Source organism: Staurois parvus, unplaced genomic scaffold, assembly GCF_062004578.1.
Source record: "Staurois parvus isolate SC_StPar_1 unplaced genomic scaffold, SC_StPar_1.0 ptg000287l, whole genome shotgun sequence".
Lineage (NCBI taxonomy): Eukaryota > Metazoa > Chordata > Amphibia > Anura > Ranidae > Staurois > Staurois parvus.
Genome location: NW_028318083.1, coordinates 27223232 through 27249231, shown reverse-complemented (window position 1 = coordinate 27249231; position 26000 = coordinate 27223232). Strand labels below are relative to the sequence as shown.

Below are 26000 nucleotides of genomic sequence, written 5' to 3'. Positions count from 1 at the left end.
ACAGGGCTGTCCTCTGTCCCCCCTGCTATATGTTTTGTCATTGGAACCCCTGTTGTCAATGATAAGGAACAGTGGTGCGGTAAAGGGAATCCAGATCGAAAATATAGACCACAAAGTAGCGGCCTATGCAGATGACCTATTATTCTATGTAGGTAACCCCCGAATAACATTACCAAATATAATGAAATTTTTGAAGGAGTATGGGGAACTATCAAACTTAAAAATTAATCCAACAAAAACAGAGATCCTGAACATCAATATATTAAAGAGTGAAAAGGAAAAGTTACAAAAAGAATTCCCCTTTATAAGGAGAGAAAAAGATTTAAAATACCTAGGGATAAAACTCGCTATCTCTTACAAACAACTGTATAGATTAAACTATATTTCCTTAATAAATGAGACTAAGGAAGAATTGAAAATATTAGGAGGAAACCCATCATGGATAGGACGTATAAACCTAGTTAAAATGGTAATTGTACCTAAAATACTGTATAGATTCCAAATGGTTCCGATTAAACTCACAGAGTCTTTTTTTAAGATAATAAAAAAAATGTTAACAAGATATATTTGGAGGAATAAAAAACCAAGAATATCATATGAAATACTGAGTAGGACTAAAGAAAAAGGGGGAATGGGACTACCAGACGTCAAGAGATATTATAAAGCAGTAATTTTAGCAAGAATTTATGATTGGACGTTTAACCAGAAGGGGAAGAGTTGGGTAAAAATTGAAAATGCACTGAGTGGGATTGGTTTGAGTAAGATGATATGGATTCCAGCACATTATAGAAAAATTAATGAAAACACAAGTAATTACACTTTAAATGTTTTAAGGGTATGGGATAATTTACACAAAAATATGAAATGGGAATTCAACTCTATATTAATGCCTCTTGCAAATACTGATTACTTCCCCCCAGGAAAGGATGAGATATCAGGGAGATGGTTTGAGAGGGAAGATGTCCAACTGAGAGATGTACTGGTAGAGGGGAAATTGAGATCATTTAAAGAACATAAAGAGAAGAAGGGAGATATTTTTATTAGAATAGATGAGTGGAAATATTACCAACTAAAATGTTTTATTGGGAAATTACCAAAACCCTTGAGATTAAAGTGGAACATGTTTGAAAGGCTGTTAGAAACACGTAGAGATGGGAAACATGGTATTGCAAAAATTTATAGAATACTCACAGAATTAGACACAGACACAAAGTTAATTTTTATAACGAAGTGGGAAAGAGATATGGAGGTGGTGTTAGATGAGGATCAACAGAAAAAGATATTTAGATTGACACACGAGAACGTTAGTATGAGAGAAGTGGAAGTTAACTATAAATGTTTGACACAATGGCACATTACACCGAGTATTGAGCACAGGATGAGTGGGGAGAATTCAAAAATGTGCTGGAGAGGATGTGGAGAGATAGGCACGGTGTTTCACATGTGGTGGCAATGAAAAAAAAAAGAAAAAGCAATCCAAATGGCTAATTAGCTGCTGGATTGTTTTTACAAGCAGTGGGAGGGGATGTCCCTGCCTTCCTCGGGTCTCTCAGGTTCTCCCCTCCCACCAGGAAACCCAAGAGTGCAGCCGGCGGTTCCACTGGCTAACCATAGAGCTGATCGGAGTCCTGCATGGCTCCGATCATCTCTATGGTCTAAGGCTAGGTTCACACCTATGCAGTTTGCATTTGATCTATTTCTGCAGTGCATTTTGGGTTTTTGCACATGCATCTTTGCTGCATTTTTTTTTTTGTTTTTTTTCTTGTTGCTGGGCAGATTTAAAATGTTAAACGTGGCAAAAACGCACTACATGCATTTGCTGAAGCTCTTCTATTGATGTTTATAGAACCAAAAATGCAACTTTTTGCATTTAAAAAAGTCCCTGGCGCTTTCCAAAAAATGCACCGGGTGAAAACGCGGAGATGTGAACCTGTCCCATAGGAAATCATGTTAAATGGACTGTAGTGCATTTCTGGACAATGCTGCGGAAAACGCTTGGGTGTGAACCTAGGGTAAGAAACTGGAAGCGATGAACATTCCAGTTTTGTGGTTTCTCAGTTGTAAACATACCCTTAGTGGTTTGGAAAAAGCATTGGATCATACTAGTCTTGGTATTAACCAGAAGCTTTTAAGGGCTGAGGATAGATCTGGGCCTACAAAACCTCAGATCTCTCAGTAAAGAGTACCTGTCACTGCCTATTGCTATCACAAGGGATATTTATATTCCCTGCGATAACAATATAAGTGATCAAATAAATACAAAAAGTGTAAAAATAAAATAATTTTAAAAAACATTTCATAGTGCCCCCGTATTCGCCCGCAAATGCAAATGCATGCCTCAGTCCTTCATGTATAAGTAAACAGCAATTTCACCATAATGTGAGGTATCACTGGGAACGTCAGATCAAGGGCTGTAATTTTAGCACCAGATCTCCTGTGCAAATCTAAAGTGGTCACCTGTAATGGCTTTAAAAATGTCACCTATGGATAATAAAATGTATGTAGTTTGTGGACGTTGCACGGGCATGCACAATTTTAAAGCATCATATGTTTGGTATCTATTTACTTGGCCAAACATCATCTTTTACCAAACAATTGGGTATTGTATTGTGTATTACAGTTCCAAATATTTTATTTTGTTCCTAGAAAAATGCGTTTGAAAAACTGCTGTGCAAATAGCGTGACATAAATAATTGCAACTCCCACCATTTTATTCTCTGGGGCCTCTGCTTTAAAAAAAAAAAACTTTAGAATGTTTGGGGGTTCTAAGTGATTTTCTAGCAAAAAATACAGATTTTTACATGTAAACAAAAACTGACAGAAAAGGCTTGGTCTTTGTGGGATGCCATTCCTTTTAACCATTTCAATACCGGGCAACTTTACACCCTCCTGCCCAGGCCATTTTTCAGGTTTCAGCGCTCTCACACTTTGAATGGCAATTGCGCAGTCATACAACATTGTACCCAAACTAAAATTTTATCATTTTCTTCACACAACTAGAGCTTTCTTTTGGTGGTATTTAATCACCACCAAGGTTTTTATTTTTTTCTAAATGAACAAAAAAAGACCAAAAATTTTGAAAAAAAAGAAACACGTTTTTCTTTGTTTCTGTTATAAAAGTTTACAAATAAATAATTGTTCTTCATAAATTTAGGCCGAGATGTATTCTACTACATGTCTTTGGTGAAAATAACCCAAATTAGGATGTATTATTTAGATTGTAGGAAAGTTATAGAGTTCACAAACTATGGGATATATCTGAAAATTGATCAATCCTGAAGTACTGACAGCCAATCTAATTTCTTGAGGTCCAAGAATGTCGGAATAGTACAGATATCCCCCAAATGACCCCTTTTTGTAAAGTAGACAGTCCGACGTACTTCATAAGAGGAATGGCGAGTTTTTTGAAGTTGTGTCTTTTTTGTCATACTTTTTCGGAAAATGAAAAAATTAAAAAAATTATTTTCACTATTTTTTTTTTTACATACTGTCACCAGTGCAGTACAGCATCATCATATAACTGGCATGGCGGTGAACAGGGACACTGACTGGTGACAGTATGAAAAAAATATATATATATATTTTTTTTTTTTTTTAATTTTTTATTACATTTTTTTTTTTTTTTAAGATTTTACTATGACCAAAGTAGTACAATGTTACCATAGTAACATTGTACTACTTTGGGGAAGTGATCAGCATTTTTTTTTTTTTACACACAATTTGCTTATAGCAAATAATTACTTTGCTATAAGCAAGCATTTACCTGAATGACATCAATTCATTCAGGTTTTTTTTTTGTTTTTTTTTTGTGCTTAGCTGTGATTTGGTCACAGCTAATCACATGACATGTGCATGTGATTAGCTGTGACCATTCAGAGCTAGACACTAGTATACAATCGATGGCATGAATGAAGCCATCCATTGTATACAACTGTCATGTGACCTGCTGTGATTGATCACAGCAGGTCACATGGTACCGGCAACAGGGGCCGGTACTCAGATCTGACATCGGCCGTGTCCGAGGTACACGGCCGGTGATAGATTGCGCCGCTGCGCGGCCCTGCAACCGCGCATGTGCGGGAGGACGCCAAATGGCGTACACCCCGGAAAGCTAATGCATTTTTGCGGCTGCCAAACGGCTATAGGCCGGGCGGCTAATGGTTAAATGCCACTGCAATGCACTAACCTAGCAGACCTCCAACACAGCCAGCTCGCTACAACTCAAATTAATGAACTACAGTGTTTTGCGGTGCACTGTGTCCTAAAAAAAAATGCTACATCTGTAATTTTGGCCACTCGCACCATTTACGCATTTCTTTGTTTGTTAGAACTTTATTGAAATACCATAAATGACATTTCATTCTTCTATTCTAGTCCTATTCCCCACAGTGGTGCTGCAATGAAAAAAAGCGCAGCATGCAGTAATATTTTCTTGCACATGCGATTGTAATGTAGGTGGATTGCCTATGCATTGGGGACTTTGCCCAGCACCCCCCAAATTCAAATTGGATGAACAAGTCCTAACAACAACCATCACATTATTTTTATGTAATTTTATGAAATAATAGTTAATGCTCCTGCACACAATCACTCCATATCCATAATAAACTTTTTTTAAAAATTGGCTTTTTTGCAGGACTACAAACCTCAGCTGTCTTATCAGATTTTAGCTGGGGATAAACTCTCAGATTTTTTATTGTCTGCGGAAGATTGCACTAGGCACACAAGGTTAAAATGGAACCAAACTGTATTTGAGCACAGTAAACTCAAAACACTAATTCATTTTTAATATTCAAAGCAAACTCACCCATCCATGTCTCCATGCTGTATTTTGTTCAGAAATCACTTTGAAATTCACCAACTAGCACCTCTAGCCACGGTCATCTAAGGACAGATGATTAATGTAGCATTTACTTCCTGGAATCCATCTGCCCTTAGCTCAGGCATGCAGGCAGGAGGGCGTGCTTAGCTGAGAAAGCCCCATCCTCCCCTCCTCCAGATAAAAGTGCCCATGAAGACTCTTGGGATGTATGCCATCAGTTTTTGGCCTAGGCCAGATCCCAGGAAACTGAAGAAATGTAGAACAAGTAAATATAATAAACCTGTCTATTTACTAATGATAGCAGCATACGGATTAAACATAGCTAATGTTAATCGAGAATGTTTAGTTCCGCTCTGTTTTCAGTAATGGCAGGCATGGATCTCTGAGGGCAAAACTAGCAATGACAATCCCGAAGATTTCTCCTGTCTGTATGACTCCAGCTTCTCTTGACTGGAAAGGTCACAGGAGGGTACAAGGTCAATGTCAACAGCAATCTCTCCAACCCTTAATAACATAGCCATGGATTGGTGTTATCTTCACATGCACATTGAGGTTCTAGATTAACTTTGCCTCAACACCCTCCCTAATGGGGCCTTCTTCCACCCCAAGGGCCCATAGCAACCACATGGGATGTATTGACTTTAATTACATCGAGTCATACTGTACCTCAGCCATTTTAGACTTCATTTCATCTACTAAATAACTATACCTTTTATTGCCATAAAATGTTCACATGTCTGTAGACTGTCCTTGTCTGGCCGAAACATCCTCCTCCAAACTTTCTAATGAAAAGTTGACTGGGCTAGATAGACTTTTCCCAGTTGACTGCCATCTTCTGTCAGCTGTGAGCTATCCACAGACCTCTATCTGAGGCTTCTTAGGGGAATTAGTGTATGGAAATGTTAAAAAATACTAGTCCGATTGCTCGTTTTCTTCTTGATAAGCCAGTTCTGGAGGTATTTGTAGCATGCTTCCTTATAGGTCTAAACATGAAGAGCCCAATGCAACCAATACAGACACACATTGTGCCTCCATGTTTTCCACCTTCTGGTGTCCATTGGTGACATTTAAGAGACTCTGTTATAAAAGTAACACCTGATCCACTGAACTTCTTTCTGTTGCAGAGTAAACAGCCCCTGAAGTCTACTGGGAAGCTGACATTTCAGGAGTTTTGATCAGCTAGGTCCCCCACAGCTCTCATGGTTCCTCCTGCTGAAGTCCATGTGATTACTGTGTTCTGCAGCAAAAGTGTCCAATAAGAGCTGTGGGGGGGCCAGGAGATCAACTCATCCCAAAATGATGATTACCCAGAAGACATTAGGTGATGGTTTTTACTGAACAGAGCAGTGTTTAGTGGTGTGGGTAGCAGGCCCAGATTGGTCATAGGGCATTTGCTGGTGGGCCAGGCCCGCATGTCCTAAGAAGAGTGGCCTGTTGACCGGGCTGCACAGCGGGAGGTAAGCGGCAACCACGGTCCAGACAGTGCTAACACAGACCGCGGACACCGCTCACCTCCTGCTATGTGGCTATGCCTAAAGCAGGGTCAGCAGAATGTGTGGAAGAGAGGGCTCCAGTGACAAGCAGGAAGCGCCTCCCAGGCCGACAGCTGGAGATACACCACACTGAAGGGACAACAGCGGCCTCTTTCCTTCACTGGCTGACAAACTGTGAAAGCTGCACAGGGGTCGAGAGGGCCAGCACATGCTGGGAGGAAGGTGAGCGCACCGAACCCTACACTGTTCCAGTGTTACAATTAAACAGTCTCCTTCTGTAGTGGGGGTGGATTGGGCCATCTGTTTGCTGAATGGGGATGTCTCTTTGCTATGTGGTGAATGAAGGAAGTTGAGCGCACTGAACCCTACACTATTCCAGTGTTACAGTCCCGCTCGGTAGGAGGTGGTGGATTGGGCTGTCCATTTTCTGAATATATAGGAGGCACTGTGATTTAACAGAAAAGGGGGGGCATGACTTCAAGTGGCACTGTGATAGGTGGCTGTCTGGGGTTCGTGTGGGTAGTTGGTGATGGGATATTCACGGTTCTCAGCAAAGTAATGTAAAGGGGCACTGTGATATAAAGGGGGCTGCACTGTAAAGGGGCACTGTATTGATTATGGTGCCCTATTACAGTGCAGACCCCTTTATATCATAGTGCCCATTTACAATACAGTGTGGAGAACAGACAGCAGAAGTAGTCTCTCCTTTACAAATACTTGCTTTGCACTCATTGTTTACCCATGTGACAGGCTAATTTTATAGACCAGATTTCCTTTTTTATTCTCCCCCTCACTGGGAGTTGGAGGAAAACAATATCTGTAAGCTTCAGTTCTTAGTAGTGAGGACAGGTAAGGAAAAGACCTGGTGCTGGAGGGGGGATTCTGAGAGGTTACTGGAGAGAAGTATTTAAAGTGATTGTAATCCCTCACCTTGTAAGACAACCCATTCAGTTTAAAACAGAAATTAAAGGCAAAACATTTTTGTATAGAAAAAAAAAAAACACACAAAAAAAACACCACAATATATATGCCCTTTTCCTCTTTTTTATACATGATCACATAATCTCTGTTCTCAACTGCATAAGAGCTAGGGGAGGAGAAACAGCAGCTACTAAACTTCCCAGTGAAAATCTGTGCAGAGTGGCTGTGTCAGGAAAAGTCTGATCATTGGAGGAGAGCGCACTGAGTTCCCAGCATACCTAGAGGACTGACCACACTGTGCTCTCATACCTAGTGCGGTCTGTTTTTAATAGAAAAGCAGAGGGACTGGCAGGAACAAGAGGGATCTAACACAAAAGAAACAATACAAAGAGAACAGGATATTTTTTTCATACAAGCACATGGTACAGCGGGCACATATTAAGAATATGAAATGTTGGGTTTACATATTCTTTAACACCTTCCCTGCCCGGCCGTTGTGACTGGGCGTCATATGTCGTCCTGTCAAAATGAACCGCTCACACAGCAGCGGGGCCGCACAGCGGCGCGATCTGTCACTTGTTGTCTCCATGGGACACAGCCAATGACATATCACTGCACGTGTCATGTGACCGCTGTGACTAATCACAGCAGATCACATGCTGATTGTATATAATGGATGGCTTCTTGTCATGCCGTCCATTGTATACAATTATGTTGTTAGCTGTGACTAGTCAAGGCAGTCACATGATACAGACAGGGCCAATAACAGCCCATTTATATCATGTGATCAGCTTTACCCAATCACAGCTAATCACAACAAAAGACTGAATGAATCAGTTTAAATCAGTAACAATGATTGCAAATATCAATGAAATACATTGGTATTAGCAACCATAATGTGTAAAAAAAATCCTGATCACTTGCCCAGAGTAATTCAATGTTGCTATTGTAACATTGTATTGCTTTGGTCACAGTGTGCTGAAAAATAAAAAAGTAAAAAAAAGAAAAAAAATGTAATAAAAAATTAAACAAAATAGAAACATTTGAAAAAAAAATACAAATTCAATTATTATTTTCACCAAAAAAAATGTAGAATACATTTTGACCTAAATTTATGAAGAAATGTTATTTTTTTGCAAAATGTTATAACAGAAAGGAAGAAAAGTGCATTTTTTTCAAACATTTTCAGTGTTTTTTGTTTTATTTATCAAAAAATAAAAACTCAGTGGTGATTAAATACCACCAAAAGAAAGCTCTATTTGTGTGAAAAAAACATGATAAAAATTTCATATGGGTACAGTGTTGCATGACTGCGCAATTGTTATTCAGACTGCGATCGCACTGAAAGCTGAAAATTGACCTGGATAGAAAGGGGGTATAAAGTGCCTGGTAGGCAAGTGGTTAAAGAATAACTGCACAGTACTACAGTTTTCTTTTGTCATAAAAAGTAATATTTAAAGCAGAGTTCCACTCACCCTGTCAAAAATTAAAAGTCAGCAGGTACAAAAACTGTAGCTGCTGACTTTTAAAAAACAGCCACTTACCTGTCCCTCGGTCCTGTGGTGTGTCCCCCGCAGCTCGTTTCACCGGCCGTCCTGTATTCCAGGAGGCCAGCATCTTCAGTGTGGGCACCCGGCTGTGACAGCTTACGGCTTCACAGCCGGGTACCCACGGCGCATCCACAAGTAGCACTGCGCTTCCTGAATGGGCCTGTAGTCTTCTGGGACCTGTCACGTGTCCCAAAAGACTACAGGGAGGGAGGGAGGACACCTTCCGCTTCCGATTGCCTAGGCGATCGGACCGGAAGTGGGAGCGGGTACCTGTCAAATTTGGGTACCCTCTCCCCCCGCCCCCCAAAAGGTGCCAGTCCTTAATGGGGAGCATGGGAGCAGTCCTTAAAGCAGAACTTCCCCTTTTGGGTGGCTCCTCTTTAAGTTGACATTTTTCATCATTTCTCCATCTAAAAATTCTAATTTCCTGACTGTCATAATCACCTTTCCCCTGTACTACTGCGAGTCACTGGCCAGCATGCATAAAAGGATTTCTACTGTTTTTATTTTGATCCTTTCCTAATCTGAACACTTGTATTGAGTCAGTGACTCGGAAACAACTAAAGCCAGTGGTTTGGCATAACAGCCAAGCAACTAACATTTCCAGAATGGAATGCCACCATAGTTTTTTCTGACAGGTTTAATTTAACACACTACTGTATACAATACAACTGCTTTGTGCGATTTCGGAGGATGTCATTTATTACTGACAATTCTCAAGGTGCCCATAGAGATCTGAGGACTGTCAAATCTGCTTGCATGGTTCAGACACCCTCAGACACAAGCAGGACAGCTCAGCCAAGTGCCATGATTTTTTCTGCAGAGGGGAGGAGGAAAGAGATGAGCAACACAGCAGACACTGCCACAGTCGCTTATCTCAAGGAACACAATAGCAATTGAGACAGGTTTTCCAACCTGCCCAATCAACTGCCCTCCCTGAGATCAGTCATTTGGTGCTTGCAGCAGAAACTATAAACTCAGGGTCTGTTTTCAGCCACAACAAGCGGATGAAATCTTACTTCTTAGTTTAAATTCTACCTGTCTTGGCTAGCAGATTTAAAGCAGACGCAGTCTGCCTAACGCTGACATTCAATAGGGATGTTCTATTCAGGATCACCAGTTTATCACATCTGCAGTACATCTGCATATAGATTTGGATGAGCTGCAGAGAATCACGCAATCAGTCGTGAATATTGTGATTGTATTCAAATTGGACAAATCTGCATACATATGTTCAGAAGGATAACAATTGTCACAATTTTCAGATTTATTTTGTTTTCCTGCTACTACTTTAGCGGGTATTAATTTTTTTTAACTTTCTTTTTTTTATTGAACATTTAAAAAAAAATACATGTACAGTGGGTTGCAGTGAATCTTGGTACATGATAAGAGTATTTCAGCAATGGAACCTCTGTATCACAAAGAGTGAATATTAAAGACAATCACTCGTGGAGTCAAAACAAAGCCACCTTCGGATCCCACCTGGTCCCCATGCCGCATATGTCCCTTCTTCCTACCCCCCTGAAAATTGACACCCTAGGCAAATGCCTTGTGGTAAATACGCCCCTGTTCACATCAACTGCTGCACATCATTTTTCTGGACTGGCTTCCTGACATTGACAACAGTGAACCATGCCTGAATAATGTCTGTTGGCATGGATGCTTGTAGTCTCAATCAAGGCTCCTAGATTGTAAGCTCCAAGGATCAGGGCCCTCCTAACCCTCTTGTATTGAACTGTATTGTCTCCCGTTATATTGTAAAGCACTCAGCAAACTGTTGGCGCTATATAAATCCTGTATAATAATAATAAAAAGGGTGCATATGTAAATGTTACAACAAAGGAGCACAATTGTTGCTCCAAAACAGTAGGTGCCCAAACAAGTACCTACATGGCAGGATCACTAGGTACTCTTTTAGCTGATTTCCATGTTTCATTTAGTGCCCAGTCACACCGGTGCAATCTGCAAATTGAAATCGCATTTAAATGAATGAATGTCGGTGTCTTAACATGTGTGATTTGCTGCAGCATGATTTCTAAATTAGTTGTTGCATTAATCTTTCTGCAGATTTGTTGCAGACATAGAATATAATGGAAATCGCACTGAAAAATGCAAGAAATCGTTGAAAATCTTCACAAGTAGCAATAAAGTCTTCAGAAATCGCACTGAAATTGCACACAAAATGCGTGATTTTAAATCACAGCGGTGTGATCAGTGACTTAGGCCTCATGCACACAGGACTTTTTTTTTTTTTTTAGCTCTCCTAGAAGCCAGCAGAGGTTTTGCAAAAAAAAAACAAAAAATGTCTGATGCTTGTAAAAGTGTCTAATGCTTTTACAAGCATTTAGGCGCATTTACAGGTGTTAATAACTTGCATGTTAATTCATTTCATTGGCCAGAATAAATAGTTTATTTTGGCCGTATTGAAATTAATTAATGCTCAAGCGCTAAAAGTGCCTAGCGTTAACATGCATTTAGATGCATTTACAAGTCAAGCATTTTTTTCTGCCCAAACTCTTCTGCTCCTGGACGCACTGGCAGTGGGTTTTTTTACCTGCCTCTAAAACTCTCCTGCCACTAAGCTACATATACTATATATATGCTACATATATGTGTCCCGGCAGTAGGATTATAGGCAGTTTGTGACATAATCAGCCCACCTTTCTACCTCAAACAATCTGCCCCGGATCACATATATGCGGCCGTGCGTGACGTGTTTTGGGAAGGCATGAGAGCCCATTCATTTGAATGGACTCCGGAGCCACGCAGAGAAGTCCCTGAACTTCTGAAAATGCAGCCTACATGGGAACCTCGGTTCCCAGTACGGTTGCGTTTTCCAGTGCAGGCGGTGTGCCATTAGAACTAATGGCACCCACCCGCGGGTCCGCATTTCTCTGTGCGGGTGGTGCGGCTGCACAGATTTTCATGCAGATCCGCAGCCGCACCACCCGCACAGATGTGAACCTAGCCTTCGCGGAAGCTATGTTCTTAAAATAAATTTTAAAAAAAAAATTTTCTTGAGTGGCTGATAAGTGCTCGGACTGACTTGATTTTATCCCAAGAACAGAATGGGATGCCCCTGCCTTGCTACTGCAACACAGTATTGAATACTGCATGTAACTGTGGCTACATACACCTCATATAGTACACACCACTGCTGCATCTGATAGTGAAGAAAATAGTTTGTTTGGACCAGCTTGGTCCAAGAAAACTGTTTGGGGGCCAGTTCACAACAGGATCACACAAGAAAGCACATGTTTCCATGCAGTGCATTTTGGCAGCCCATTCAATTCAAAGAGCTTCAAAAGGCATTGGGACACACAAAAAGCAGTGTTTGCATTACTTTTAAAAATGCACTGCACCAAACCAAAAGGTACTGTGGTACCATGCGATTTTGTGCCCGTCAACACACTGCATTTGCAGTTTGCAGTTAGGGTGCCATTAACATTGCATTGGCACCCGCATGCAGATATCAAGGGTAGCGTCTTCACCTGTGGTATGGGAGGCACACACAGAACAAGCCTTTCCCACACTGCGTTCTGATGTAAACCAGCTCCAACGTTCAATGAAATATACTTTAAGCCCTGGTTCACACTGATGCAGTGAGGAATTTGCAGCGTTTTCAGTGCGAATTCCGCACCGCATCACAATCGCACCCCGTTCATACGAACCGATGTGGGTGTGTATGTCAAGTTAACAACACCCCGACATCGGTCCGCAAAACGCGGTGCGATGTGCAGAATCGGATCGCATAGGTGTGAATACCTATGCGATCCGATTCTAGTGTGGACCAAAAAAGGGTCCTGCACATTTTTGGTGCGGGTGCAGTGCGAATAGAGCCATGCAAAATGTATTGCTCTAATCGCACCGCATACAAATCGCATGTGGTTTGTACAGGAATGCGGTGCGGTTCCTGTGCGAATCACATGGGATTTACCGCACCGCTGTAACATGAACATAGGCTAAAGAATATCTAAAGCCAAACCTTGGCTATAGTAGAGTCAAAACTCTCATCAGGTTTTTGTGGGTTTTTATGCCATTTAAAAATGGAACAATTTACCTTCACTTCCTTTCCTGCAGACAAAACAGGACTCTGCAAAGTAGGGGGAATCCATTCTTACGTGTCCGCATTGGAAGGTTTTCCCATTATTCTTGTTTTGTTGACAACCCAAAATTTTGTCTTTTCCCTCACTTTCAATTCCTGCAACAGTGGTTAATAAGAGTGGCCATAAAAAGGAATGAATTTCAGCAGGTTCCTAATGAACTGTATCTCAACAAAAAAGAATCCCCATAGAAGGGGTATAGTGGTTACTTTTGAAGACAAAATGTAGGAAGTGGTATAGAAGGTGAATATGGTTTATTTGAATATAAATCCTTAATCAAACATTTTTCATGTCACATGTGAAAAAAACTTTTTTTTAAAAAAAAATGAACTGGTTAAAATTCGCCCTGTGGGTGGTCCAGTCAGCATCCATCACTGTGCAACATCCTTCAAGTGAAAAATCGAAGGAGCCAGGCAGAAAATTGTCCTCTGAACAGCCCCTGCAGCCAATGAGATGTAGGCACCATTCAAATGTTTTGAGAATACAATTGCTGAAGAGAGAATTGTCCATTTGTCCTGTTTAGTGTGAATGGAGAAATCTCTTTTTAAAAATCTGTGTATGGCCAGTCTGAGCCTATTGGAAAGTTCTCCCTTTATTTTTGTTTATGGTGACAACCCAAAACAAAATTTGGGATTTTCCCTCACTTACATAATTACATCAGTCAGTCTGAAAAAATACACTAGTCCACCTAGTTCAACCAATAAAAAAAAAAAAAAAAAAAAAACACATATAGAAAACCTCCATATACACTATGCTATACCCATAGTTGATCTAGAGGAAGGCAAAGAAAACCCAATAAAGCTTGATCCAATTTGTTCTTAGAACAGTGGTTTTTCAATAGAGATGAGTTTGGTTGTCCTCAGAATGCATCTCTAGGCAAACAATAAATAGTGCTTTTTTTTTAATAGCCATGGGGTGTGTGTTTCTCCCCTCTGCCCCAGCAGCACACGAAAACAAAGGGGTGGGATGCTGATGACATCAGTAGCCTTATATGGACACATTCCCATATTTAAAAGATAAGTTCACCTTTTGCAAAAAAAAATAATAAATGCACATTTTTTTGCAGGTAAAAAAATGTGCATTAAGGCCTGGTTCACATCTATGCGGGTGGTTGCGGGAATCGCAGTGATTCTCGCACCCACAACCACCTGCATTCCAAATACGCTGCTATTTGAAATTCCACGAGGCTGCCATTAATTCTGAATAGTATACCTACGCATCTAAAAACACATGTTTGCAGGTTTTGGGTGTGTGCAACACAGGGAAATAGCATGTAGCAAAAACACAATGCAATTTCCCATCCGCTGCATTTTTAGAATGGTGCAGCAATCTTTTTCCTGCGGGCTGCAAACCCACATTAGGTATAAACAAGGCCTTATTATTTTTTTACTCTGCAGTCTGTAAGGTATTGTACCTGCGATCAGCAGATCATGGGTGTGATGCCTGGATCCTGCAGAAACTCAGTAAGCGGTCTGCCCATGCCTCATACAGGCAGACAATAACAAAATGGCAGGAAGATCAATGGACTATGAGCCCTGGTTTACACTGATGCAGTCCGGAATTCGCAGTGTTTGTTAGTGTGAATTATGCACCGCATCACAATCGCACCATTCATACGAACCGATGCGGGTGTGTATGTCAAGTTAACAACACCCCGACATCGGTCCGCAAAACGCGGTGCGATGTGCAGAATCGGATTGCATAGGTGTGAATACCTATGCGATCTGATTCTAGTGCGGACCAAAAAAGGGTCCTGCATGTCTTTGGTGTGGATGCAGTGCAAAGAGAGCCATACAAAATGTATGGCTTTAATCACACCACATACAAAACGTATGTGATTTGTACAGGAATACGGTGTGGTTCCTTTGCAAATCACATGGGATTTATTGCACTGCTGTAGTGTGAACCTAGGCTGAGAGTGCTCACCGTCGCCTTCACAATTCATTGAGAACTATAAGCCACCAGCTGCAATAGCGGATGGTACTTGTAGGTATTCATTCACAGAAAATTAATGACACAGTCGTGTGGGTGGAGCCCCGCACAGGGACATTGTGTTTAAATTGTGACAGCAGGTGTTGGGGAGAAGGTCTCTCGCCCGTTTGCACAGGAAGGGGAGATCAGGGGGAGAGAAGGCAGGAGTTGGAACCCTAAATACAGGAGGAACATGTGACATATTTTAAAGGTGAGCTTAGATATCAATCTTATTGAATGAAAAAGAGCGAAAAAAAAAAAAAGGTGTTATTTGTTAGTTTGAATTGAGGCGCAATCACACCGATTCAGTTTGCTTTTGTCCCTTTTGCAGTGCTTTTCGCAGTTTGTTTTGTGTTTTTCAACACACGATTTTACCGTGTTTTGTTCAACTTTTGTTTTTTTTTTAAGTGGAATTTTTTTTTGCTGGGCAGAACACAAATGCAAAACGAGGCTAAAACCATGCATTTCAGCAGCTTCTCCATTGAACTACTGTAGCACAAATGCTCCTTTTTGCTTTGTAAATAGTCCCTGACCCTTTCCAAAAATGCAGCAGCCCAAAAAAAGCATAGATGTGAACATGTTCCACAGGAAACCATGTTACCCCTGGTTCACATATGTGCAGCTGTGTGGGCTGCGATTTACGGACTTTTGAATGGATTCCCGTGCCCCGGGACACGGAGGGCAGAAGTCCCTGCAGTACTTGGGAAATCACAGCCCAGCACAAGAACCGAGGTTCCCAGTACGGTTGCATTTCCAGTGCGGGTGGCGTGCCATTAACATTAATGGAATCTTCCTGCGGGTCCTGCATTCCTCTGTGTGGGTGGTGCGGTTGCAGCAGTACGACACACACAGCTGTGAACCAAGGGTTAAATGAACTGTTGTAGTGCATTTTAGCAAAAAGCACTAAAAATGCTTTGGTGTGAACAGAGCATGAGCCCGGGTTCACACTGATACGGTGCGGGATTCGCACCGGTTTCTGTGCGATTTCTGCACCGCAACATGATTGCACCCAGTTCATGCGAACCACTGCAGGTGTGTATGTTAAAGTGGAGCTCCAGTCAAACTATGAAAAAATAAAAGTCAGCAGCTATAAAAACTGTAGCTGCTGACTTTTAGCCTAGGTTCACACTACAGCGGTATGGTAAATCCCATTTGAGTCACACAGGAACCGCACTCCTGTACAAATCACATGCGATTTGTATGCGGTGCGATTAGAGCAATACATCTGTATGGCTCTATTCGCACAGCACCAAAAACGTGCCAAGACCCTTTTTTGGTCCGCACTAGAATCGGGTCGCATAGGTATTCACACCTATGCGATCCGATTCTGCACATCGCATGATGTTTTGTGGACTGATGTCGAGGTGTTGTTAAAATACACACCCGCATCGGTTTGAATGAACGGTGCGATTGTGATGCAGTGCAGAATTTGCACTAATAATTCTGCAAATTCTGTACCGCATCAGTGTGAACCAGGGCTTAAAAAACAGCCACTTACCTGTCCCTTGATCCTGCAGTGTCCTCTCTGCAGCCAGTTTCACCAGTCATCTGGTGTTCCAGAGACCGGTATCTTCAATGTGCGCGCCCAGCTGTGACAGCTTGCGGCTTCACAGCGGGGTGCCCACTGCACATGTGCGAGTAGCTCTGCGCTTACTGAATGGCCCCGTAGTCTTCTGGGAACTGTCATGTGTCTCAGAAGACTACGGGGAGGAAGGGTAGGACAACTTCTGCTTCCGATCGCAGCAGACGTGGGAGTGGGTACCTGCTTCCCAAAGGTGCTAATCCTTAATGGGGAATGGGGGACCAGTCTGTAAAGCGGAACTTCCCCTTTTGGGTGGAGCTCCATTTTAAGTTGATACCCCGGTTCGCAAAATGTGCAGAATCGGATAATTCGGATCACATAGGTGTGAATACCTATGCGATCCAATTCTGCTGCGGACAAAAAAAAAGGTTCCTGCTCTATTTTGGTGTGACTTCCATGTGATCTGAGCCATACAAAATGTATTGCTAAAATTGCACCGCACAGAAATTGTTTGTGATTTGCACAGGTATGTGGTGTGGTTCCTGTGCGAATCACATGCGATGTGCCGCACTGCATCAGCGTGAACCCATGCTGAGAGGGGAAGGGAAAATGCCACCAGCACACCGAGGATCACCAATATGGGTCGAAAAGTTTTAATGAACGATCACATAGTTACAGAAAGGCAACGTTTCAGAGGCTCGCAGGACCCCTTCATCAGGCACGTCACGGTCACATGCCTGATGAAGGGGTCCTGCAAGACTCTGAAACTTTGACTTACTGTAACTATGTTACTTTGGACCCATATTGGTGATCCTCGGTGTGCTGGTGACATTCTCCCTTGCCAATTCTGTTCGGTTCCAGCTGACGGTTGCTGCAGCACCCACTTATACACACAGCCATTTTTAACGAAGGAACGTGTGCGTTTGGATTGTACACTTACAGGCTGAGAGGGGTTCGCAGGATGCTCAAGCTCATCTCTAGTTACTAAGATACATAAACAGCTTGAAAATCTCTTCTGGGGACACAGAAAGTACTAAAAAGTTTACAGGGGTTAACCCTTCCCCACCCTTTTAAAAGCATAAAAAAAAGTTTTAGCATTAGATCCACTTTAATGAAAGTTGCAGCTTTGAAAAGATGGTATACAACTTTTTTTTTTCAATACATTAACATGTAAATGAGATGTAAGTGATTGGGTTTAAATCTACTTGAAATGGCATGATCATTGTTAAATCTGTCAAAGTGCCATTTCAGCGTGAGACAAATCTGCTTGTGTATGGCTGCTGCACTTTGCACATCATCAGCTCTCTTTGCACTGCCTTATTTATTGCACTGAAAACACTGCAAGAACAAGACATGTGGTCGTGACCCTGGTGTAGAGCAGGCAGCCAGCGAGCATCCACTCCTCCAGGCTGGGGCAGACACTGATCACAGGCTCTCAGCTGGGGGAAAGCCATTGTAAAACAGACACTTCATGTGACATTGATCTCGCAGCTAAAAGCTGCCTTTTATTTGCTGTTTAAAAGCATCCCTAGGTCTTAAGCATAATACTCCACAACAGATGGTTTCTCAGAGGCAATAAAAGCACGTAAAGGTGGGAGAGAGGAGGCTAAATGCAAAAGGCTACTGTGCATCACAGGCAGCAGCCACGATGCTGGGCTTTACGTTCAACTGCTTGCCTATTGACCAACTGACAATGACAGGCTTGATCAGCTTCCTCCCCTGCTTCAAATTGCTGGGATTCATTTGAAGGCATTTAACTGCACCATTTAAAAGTAGATTACGTTTGCCTAGTTACATAAGTAGCAGGTGAAATGCAGATCTGGGAAGGGGTGGGGGGGGGAATTAACCCTTTACTTGCCTAAGGCCTCTGCATGGCCAAGCCCATTAGCTGGTGCTACAAAAAAAAATTGACTAATTTAATCAGCCGTTAAATAAAATCAACCTACCGTTTGCATGAAGGGAAAGCTCTTTTCCAGTTCTGATTGCTCCAAAGGGGATTGTGTTTGTCCCTCACACCTTCCCAGTCCTCATCCTCCCAGTGTACACATGCTTGTAATTACTGGTGATTGTGCTAATGCAACCCTCAGCAGAATCCTGCTGGCACACTCAAGGGTGAGGCAGGAAATCCACTCCATTTAACCCAAATACACTTGTTTTAAAGTCCCACTTGGCTCATTTTTTTTTTTAACACAGACTTTAGGCTAAAGGCAGCATCGCGTTCACAAAACTAGATCTTTTCTCTTAGATTTCAATTAAAAAAAAACTTGCAGTCAGCCTTAAAATACAAAAGACCATCTGGTAAATGTAAAACAGTTACTATTGATCAAAAAAGGGCTGTGCTATCTTTATTGCACTTATTGCAGCAATCAGTGCAATCCAGTGATTATTTTGTAAGTTAACCCATCCATCCAATTAGCCAATGCCCCCACTGGACTAGATATATACATTGTACAGGTCCTTTTCTGTAAAGTGCCCCCTTCCCCCCCAAATGTTGCTTTTCTGAGAAATGACAGCAACAACCCCCCCCCCCCCCTTTTTTTTTCTTTTTTCTTTTCATCAACAGGAAATAAAGATTAGTTGGCCAGATTAGCCCAGCCATTTTCTGTGCTGTGCTGATCTTTATTCCAGAGCCTTTGTGATGATATTGATGATGATGATGGCCAAGTGGACAGTTTGATTTTTGTGTTTGGAGCTAGTTATAAAGAATCAATATTATATCAAGGGGTAACTTTCGTGATAAAAGACTTTAACCACTCCAGCTATTCATCATAAGTCTGTAGCAAGCAGATAGGTCAAAAGAAATTATATTGCACTAAAGAGTGTGTCTTCTTATCTCTGCTATACCAGGGGAATAAGGGACAAGCCGATCGATACAGTAGCCGCTGTATACTTCTTGCAATTATCAATAGCTGATTCCCTCTTTCCAGACCTGCATCTATTAATACGAGCTAATAATAATCTGCTTAACAGAAGGGCACATGTTTGTATGGTGCATGTATAATTACACCGAGCTGTCCAGCCTCCTTCATCAGTCTAATATGCACAGCAGCAGAACAAAAATCTCCCTGACCTAACTGCTCCAAAATAAACCAGGAAAGACATCGCCCAAAGCTGACAGTTCCCTGTATACTATCTACTAAGAGAGGAGAATGAAGGGAGAAAGGATTGGGAGAGAAAAGTGGAGAAAGACAGATGGAGGAAAAAAGACTGAGGAAGAGAGCAAACAGAGGAAGAGAAAATAGATGGATCAGAAAATAAATAGAAAGAGAGAAGAGAAAAAAAAAGAAGAGAAGATGGAGGGATAGAGAAGCGAGACAAAAAAAAGGGGGGGGGGAGAAGAGAGACCATTAAGGGACAAAGAAAAAATAGATGAGAAAAAAAAGAAAAGATTGTATGAGAGAGAAAATGAAAGAAAGAGGGAGACTAGATAAGGCAAAGAGAGATGAGATAGAGAAGAAAAGATGGAGGGAAAGATCAGTGAGAGAAAAGAGGGAAAAGAAGAGAGGCCATTAAAGGACAAAAAAAGATAGATGAGAAAAAAAGAAAAGATTGTATGAGAGAGAAAAGTAAAGAAAGAGGGAGACTAGATTAGGCAAAGAGAGATGAGATAGAGAAGAAAAGATGGAGGGAAAGATCAGTGAGAGAAAAGAGGGAAAGGAAGACAGGCCATTAAGGGACAAAGAAAAGATAGATGAGAAAAATAAGAAAAGATTGTATGAGAGAGAAAAAGAAAGAAAGAGGGAGCTAGATAAGGCAAAGAGATGAGATAGAGAAGAAAAGATGGAGGGAAAGACAGAGAGGAAAAAGAGGGAAAAGAAGATAGACCATTAAGGGACAAAAAAAAGATAAATGATAAAAATAAGAAAAGATTGAGAGAGAAAAAGAGAGAGAGAGAGAGAGAGAGAGAGAGAGAGAGAGAAAGAAAGAAAGAAAGAAAGAAAGAAAAAAAGAAAGAAAAAGGGAAACTAGATAAGGCAAAGAGAGATGAGATAGAGAAGAAGCGATGAAGGGAAAGATCAGTGAGAGAAAAGAGGGAAAAGAAGACAGACCATTAAGGGACAAAAAAAAGATAAATGAGAAAAATAAGAAAAGATTGTATGAGAGAGAAAGAAAGAAAGAAAGAAACTAGATAAGGAAAAGAGAGATGAGAAAGAGAAGAAAAGATTGCATGAGAAAGAAAGAGATAGACCAGATAAGGAAAAGAGAGATGGGAAAGGTGAAGAAAGATTATGAGAGACAGAGAGAAAGAGAGATAAAGAAAAAGAGAGAAAGACCAAATAAGAAAAGGAGGGATGAGAAAGAGAAGAAAAGACAGTGGAAGAGAGCAGGGAGATAAAGGAAGAAAGCAGACAAGGGAAAGGGACACAGGAAAGTGAATAAAAGAAAGAGAGATAAAAGATCAGAAGTAAAAGACAAGTTTATAGGAAAGAAAAAACAGACAAAAAAGGAGGGATGAGAAAGATGAAAAGATTGTGAGATTGTGGGAGAGCAATAAAAAAGGGGGAGAGAGAAAGAGGAAGATAGAGCAAAAAGTGACTAGGAAAGAGAGATGAGAAAAAGAACAGAATGAAAGAGAGAATGGGGGGGGGGGGGTTGGAGAGAAAGGAAGAGAGTATGACTGAAAATGGTGAAGAAGGAGGAAAAGAGGGATCAGGAGATGAAGAGAAAAAAAGAGAGAGAGAAAGAAGGGATGAGACTGGAGAGAGAGGCTGGGGAAGGGAAAAGCTTAAGGGAAAGAGAGAAGACAGAAAGATAGAGGGAGAATAGGGAAGAGACAAGACTGAAAAGAGAGATTAGAGAGAAGACGAAGTTAAGGTTTCTTAGGAGATTCCCTAGAGAAGGTATTTATATACTCAGCATTTTGAGACAAGTGGTATTCAGAGACTGTGACTTTGAAATATAACCTGGGAGTCGGACTATACAACAAATGTTAAATATCAGAAAATATTTGTTAAAAAGTACTAAAAGATGCGACAGTTTGGTAAAATCAAACAAATAATAAAAAGTAATTATAAATAGCCAAATTGAATTGTTAAGGAGAACCTCAGCCCTCGCTCAGTGTGGCAGTTCTAGGTAAGCTATGCTCACACCTAAACCTCCTATCTATTGTTCTCAATCAGTTAATCCCTCTCAATAGACAGCGCACTTCGCAATAGTATCTAAACAATTCGGGTAACCTTTGACTTCATTAGCTGAATCCCTCTTATTCCTCCCCTAAACTTCCAGGACACTTTAGGACAGTATGTGTGAGCTCGGTGTTAAAGCTGTGATTAGTAGAGATCTCCTCCAAACATGCTCACATGGGGCTGGACTTTACTCTTCAGCCAACGATTTGACACTGATTTAGGTGGAGTCACCAGATTTATAGGGTGCCATCCACACATCCTACCCCACCGAGCAGTCTGTATACAAGGGACCTGCAGGAGGGGACCAGCCCCCAGCTTAGAGGGAAAATAAATAAATAAATGCACCAAAACCCAGCGATACTGGAACAACATTGCACTACATAGTACAATTCTGACATCAACCTCAGCACCGTGCTATCTAGTACATATATATATGTATATATATATATATATATATATGTATATGTGTGTGTGTGTGTGTGTGTATATATATATATTATATATATATAAATTTTTACATATAGATTTAAAATACAAAATTATGTATATTTCTACAAAATGTTACAGCTAACCTAAATAATAATAATAATAATGATGATAATGTTATTATTATTATTGTTGTTATTATTATTATTATTAATAATAATAATACATCTTTTACAACATGCATTTGTATGGTATAAGTGTCTCATCTCATTGTTTGTCAGTAATCAGAAATATGGGACATCTTTGCAAGTGACATGTGACCTGCAGTTTGGGCAGCCTGTAGTAAAGGCACATTTGCCATTTAGCATGGTGATTGCCTAAGCGTGGCAGGTGGTGTTATCAATTACCTCTCCTTCCCAATAATAATATTAGTATGGAAATAGGCGAGCTCCACTGAGAACTAACGAGTGGACAGTTGTCACTGCTAATGCCTTGCTGACTGCGATCCTATCCTCTGCACTCCCTGGGTAAAAAGTTCTAAGCAGATGGCACAGTTTAGGAAGGCATCCCGTGTTCTTTATATTCACCGATTGTTGACTTTTCCCCTCAGAAATGCCGAGAACGAAATAAAGGTGACCATCCCTCCCCCAACACCCCATCCAGGGCGGACAGAGCAGGTCCCGTGTGCAGCCCAGAGAAATCATACAAGAGACGCTTTTATGATCCCAATCAACGATAAGACGTAATTATACGTTCAACTAATGTAAGAAATACAGTAGTAATTTGCAAATAATATTAGCAAGCAGACAAAATAATAACGTGTCGCTTGTTTTTACTGAGCAAACAACAATGCGAGAGGGAGATAATGGACAAATTAGATGTAATTACAGGGGAGAATAGCAACTTTCTTACAAGAGAGTATACCATCTAGGTATTTAGAAAGGAGGACAGACACTTGAATGATATGTACTCTCTAAGGTATACCATATACATTCAATTTGCCTGTGCGTATATGTTTGTGTGTGTATGTATTGGATGTATGTGTGAGATATATATGTATACAGATAGATATAATATTATATATATATATTGTGTGTGTGATATAGGATATGTTGTAGGGTGTGTTTGTTGATATACCGTTTAATGTGTGTGTGTGTATATATATATATATATATATATGGTATTCTAGTTGCTGGATTAATAGAAGTAAATTATGCTGGCTGTAACCCCTTTAATTTATTGTGATGGTATTTTGGGGCGCACGTGGATGACTACTATCTTTATTTTTTGGTACTGTCCACCATATATATATATATATATATATATATATATATATATAGAGAGAGAGAGAGAGAGAGAGAGAGAGAGAGAGAGAGAGAGAGAGAGAGAGAGAGAGAGAGAGAGAGAGATAGATAGATAGATAGATAGATATAGATAGAAAGACACACTCATATTTGTATATACTGTATAAGTATATATCTATCTATATATATACATATATATATATATTGAGAGAGAGACACACACATAACTACACACATATATACATATACTGTATAAACATATATTACATAGACAGACACACAATCACACACATATATACAGATACTGCATAAGTATATATTACATAGACAGACACATAATCACACACATATATACAGATACTGCATAAGTATATATTACATAGACAGACACACAGTCACACACATATATACATATACTGTAAAAGTATGTATTATATAGACAAACACACAATCACACATATATACAGATACTGTGTAAGTATATATTACATAGACAGACACACAATCACACACATAAATACATATACTGTAAAAGTATGTATTATATAGACAAACACATACATACACATATACTGTATATGTATGTATTATATAGACAGACACACAATCACACACATATATACATTTACTGTAAAAGTGTGTATTATATAGACAAACACACAATTACACACATATATACAGATAATGTATAAGTATATATTACATAGACAGACACACAATCACACATATATATATATACTGTAAAAGTATGTATTATATAGACAAACACATACATACACATATACTGTATATGTATGTATTATATAGACAGGCACACAATCACACACATAAACTCATATTCTCTAAAAGTATATATTATATAGACAGACACAATCACACACATATAAACATATACTGTATAAGTATGTATTACATAGACAGACACACATATACATAAACATAGTATATTGTGTAATTAATTTATAATTTTGATCTAACATACGGTACTTGGGTGCATTTGTATAATGACTATATATGATTTTTTTACCAGTCATTGTTACTTTAATTATGGACAGACTGCACCTTGTAGGCAGACTTCTTAAAAAAAAAAAAAGAAAAAAAGCACTTGCACCTTTCCCTGCTGAGCATACATTAAATCCTGACTTTTTTAATTGATCACTAACATGTAAGTCAATTAAAAAACGTTCACCATATGATCTGCCCATCACAGCGTTAACCCGCTGTAGTGATCTAACGCTTAGCATTAAAATCAGCCATGATGATCTGGAGTTCTGTATAGGAGTGGAGAAGAAAAAAGGGGGGCTAGAAGGAGAATAATGGATGTGCAGACTGGAGTCCACGATGTTTCCATCTTCACGCTGCGTGTTGTCATTGCCACAGACGATCGGGCAGTGTAAATGTTTCCATTAGTTGTCCTAAGTCAACATCGTTCATAAAATATTTAGAAAGTGACTCATTCCTCTGCAATTGCTATAATTAAATGTATGCAGAAGACGTAGTTAAAATGTGAGAACACACTCACCGTATGATAAATACAATTATATATCTAGATCTGTATATCTCTAGATAGATAGACAGACAAACATATTGGATCCAAGTTGTTGAAAGCTTGCTAATATTTGACCATTTACATTGTAATAGTGTAAGATCGAATGACATTGTACAATCAGGATCCATGTATGTAATGATCTCAGGTGTACTGTGCTTTGGATCCATCCCCAGGTCTCTATGTCCAGGTTAGAGGTCAGTGTTACTTAGGAGTGAAGTACCTGCTGCCCCCTCCACACTCCTGCCTGACCTTACACAAGGAAAAGTTTAAGCTCCCTACTTAGCCATCCATCACCGTAAATAAGGAGAGCTCAACCACACACTTCCTTTTTTTTTTTTCCTTTTTTGAAGCACCGAAACAAGATGAATGTGAAGAGCGATCGTGCGATCAGCCATAAATAAGAATTACAGCTGATGATGAATAATTGAGCGATGGGTGCACACAAGTGGCGATCATTGTGCAGGAAAACAGGGCAGGATGACTTTCACACTGGCATGATAACAGTTATCATCGGCTGTTCATGAGACAATGGAATCAGGGGGTCTGGGTTATGACAGGAGTCCCACCACAGGCTTCAGAAGGATCAGGGGTATAACAGGAGAATCAACACTATTGGGAAGGGTGACAGGCATGAGAAGGATCAGGGGTATGACAGGAGCCCTACCACTACTGGGAAGGGTGACAGGCATGAGAAGGATCAGGGGTATGACAGGAGCCCCACCAATACTGGGAAGGGTGACAGGCATGAGAAGGATCAGGGGTATGACAGGAGCCCCACCAATACTGGGAAGGGTGACAGGCATGAGAAGGATCAGGGGTATGACAGGAGCCCCATCACTACTAGGAAGGGTGACAGGCATGAGAAGGATCAGGGGTATGACAAGAGAACCAACACAACAGGGGAGGGTGACAGGCAGGAGAAGGATCAGGGGTATGACAGAAAAACCAACACTGCTGGGAAGGGTGACAGGCATGAGAAGGATCAGGGGTATGACAGGAGTCCCACAACTGCATGGGGAAGGATGAGAGGAAGAAGGATCAGGGCTATGACAGGAGTCCCACAACTGCATGGGGAGTGAAGAGAGGAAGAAGGATCAGGCTATGGCAGGAGTCCCACAACTGCATGAGTGAAGAGAGGAAGAAGGATCAGGGCTATGACAGGAGTCCCACAACTGCACGGGGAGTGAAGAGAGCAAGAAGGATCAGGGCTATG

General features: G+C 40.7%; 1 long non-coding RNA gene across 1 annotated transcript in view; it reads right to left on the bottom strand.

Moving 5' to 3' along the window:
* The window catches only part of LOC149458466 (uncharacterized), a 61617-nt gene extending 43179 nt beyond the window's left edge, over positions 1–18438 (bottom strand). Inside the window, exon 1 of the long non-coding RNA XR_016313438.1 lies at positions 18329–18438. This is a non-coding gene — a long non-coding RNA (uncharacterized LOC149458466). The remainder of the gene's footprint in view (positions 1–18328) is intronic.
* Positions 18439–26000: the final 7562 nt, after the last annotated feature.